This window comes from Silene latifolia, chromosome 7 (assembly GCF_048544455.1).
Source record: "Silene latifolia isolate original U9 population chromosome 7, ASM4854445v1, whole genome shotgun sequence".
Taxonomy (NCBI): domain Eukaryota; kingdom Viridiplantae; phylum Streptophyta; class Magnoliopsida; order Caryophyllales; family Caryophyllaceae; genus Silene; species Silene latifolia.
This window is the reverse complement of record NC_133532.1, coordinates 84308657-84311297: the sequence shown is the minus strand read 5'-3', so window position 1 is coordinate 84311297 and position 2641 is coordinate 84308657.

Below are 2641 nucleotides of genomic sequence, written 5' to 3'. Positions count from 1 at the left end.
CATGAAAAATTGCCAAGTTGTGGAAAATTTGGTAGGTGGACTGGTCAAACCCATGATGGCATTGACCTCACAATATGAGCAATTTACAGGGCAGTGGAATAATCAGATAAATTCAAAGGCCAAAATGAGTGATTCAGGGATTGAACATGAGATTGTGATCAAATGCTGCCCGGAAGATGACGGACCGAGGAGCCCGGTGCTATCGGTGTATGTAGATAAGAAGAGGGTAGTAAGGGTGAAGAAATTGCAATGGAATTTTAGGGGAAATCAGGTTATATTTGTTGATGGTTTACTAGTAGATGTAATGTGGGATGTTTATGGTTGGTATTTTGATCAAAATGGCAAGGAAAATGTTAAGAATAGAAGTGGTTCATTCATGTTTAGGGCAAGAAGTGGGTTGGATAGCAGGCTTTGGTTGGAAGAACAAGACAAGAATTTAGCTGATAAAAATCACGATAGACCTGAATTCTCCTTGTTGATTTGTGCTTCTACTAAGAATCCTAGTTGATTCTCTGTTTCTCCAGATTTTTTTAAATTCTTTTCGTTTTGTTTTTTTACTCGGGCCTTTTTGGTTGTACATAAGTACATTATATCTATACCAAATACTCATCAGTAAAAAGAAGAAGAATTTTACAGTCCAGTCCAATTAAAACCAATTTCATTTTCAATCATACTCCATCTGTCCCAGTCAGTAGTTATTTATTTTTATTTTGGAGTATATTAGTCGATAGTTATCTATTTTCTATTTTGATAGATTTTTGTGAGGTGTCTTACCGTCATCCATGGGTGAGTGAGGTACGGAGTATATGTTTTCTGTGGACCGAAATTACCCATCTATATTTCCTTGGTATTTGTGCCAAAAAATAATATTCCCTCCTAGTCTAATTGTTGGTTCCTCTTTCCTTTTCGATGTTAGTCGGGTGTTGATTCCCCTTTCCTTTTTTGGTAAGTTTTGTGTGGTCCAAATTTAATTCTATGTGGAGTTTGGTGTTTTGTGTGGTCCAAATTTATTTCCTTAATTTTGATGCCCAAAAGAAAGGGAACCAACAATTAGACTAGGAGGGAGTAAACTACTATTGATCAAGCTGGAGGGATTATATATATACACATAACTAAACTGTTATAACATAAAAAAATTTAGGAAAGGTTGAGAGAGAAAATCCTCCCCTTCTCTCTACCCTTCCTAATTCTTAAAATATCAGACCGACTCAACGCTTTATCACCTCACCATCTGTTTTGTTTGCTTCGCCGGAGAGGTAACCGTCCGGCGCCTGAAGCCTAATCTCCGATTGTTTTTTCAACTTCCCATGTTTTAATCATCTTTCAGGTTTGATTTTAGTTCTATCGTGGCTGTTAATCCTACTTTCTCCTCGGTTTTTCCTCTTTGGTTGTGTGTTTTGTTGGGTTTCTCCTGGTTAATTTTGATGTTTATATTGTGTCGACTTGATCAAGAAGAATAGATGTTGTAATATTCGGGTTTTTTTGTTGCTTTCTTAGATGGAATATCAATTTCTTCTACTTAATCTTTCAGATTTGGTTGTTGTGGATGATAATGGGGTCGATGATGATGACCTTGCTAAGTTGGTTATGGAATTGGGGGTACCATCCATCTCCAATGTCCATTTGGAGAAAGACAGGGGGAACTCCCTTTTCAGGGAAGGTAATTTCGTTTTGGCTGCTCGTCACTACACTCAAGCCCTTAAACTCGTATGTTTTCTAGGCCTTCCACCCGTTCATGACCAGCTCGTAGCCACTTCCTTATGCCTCTCCCTTGTCCTTAATTTAGCGGGTTGTGAGTTGAAGCTTTCCCAGTATAATCGTGTTTGCTGTTACTGTACGTTCGTCTTATCTTTTGATCCGAGCAATGTTAAGGCTCTTTATCGTAGGGGCCTCGCTTTTAAGCATCTGAATTTTCTCAACAAGGCTCTTGACGACTGTAGATACCTCATTTCTACACCTCCCGCCAACCACCCAGTGATAATGGGGCCGCATGTTTGATACGCGGAACGATTTTGTGGCAGTCTGTAAGTTCATCGACAAGTGATAGCTCAAACACTCGAGTCAACCCCTTAGTCGTCATCTACGCACCGATACGGTCGTTTTGACAGTAATTAGAGTTCATTTGGAGTCCGGGTCAAAAACCACTTCATTTTCTAAAAACCGTTTAAATGCCAAGTCGGAATATTCCGGAATGCTCTAGAATTCTCTGGATATTTATTCCTAAAATTAAAATTAAGATTTTAAGTAAATATCTTCCGTATATTGTGTTTTATGGAATAAGGAAGTGTATATCTACCGAAATTCCATAATAAAATGCGGAAATCTTTCTTGGTGAGGAGGAAACCTCTGGGGAAAGGACGCAGCAGGTGCTGCGCCTCTTCCAAGGATCGCAGTAGCTGATGTGCCTCTTCTCAAGCCCTTTTTCACGTTTTCCAAAATATTTCCGTGATTTGTTTCCAAATCCGTGTCATTCCTAAACTCCTCCATATGTTTAGTATAAATAGAGGCCTTCGATCTCCATATTTGGCACGCGAGTGTTTCGCCCCTTCTCTTCTCTCTTTGCATTCTAGACTACGCCATTGCTTTCGACGCCTACGTGCTTGATCAATCGACCACGTAAGCTCAGATCTTTCTGAGTCCC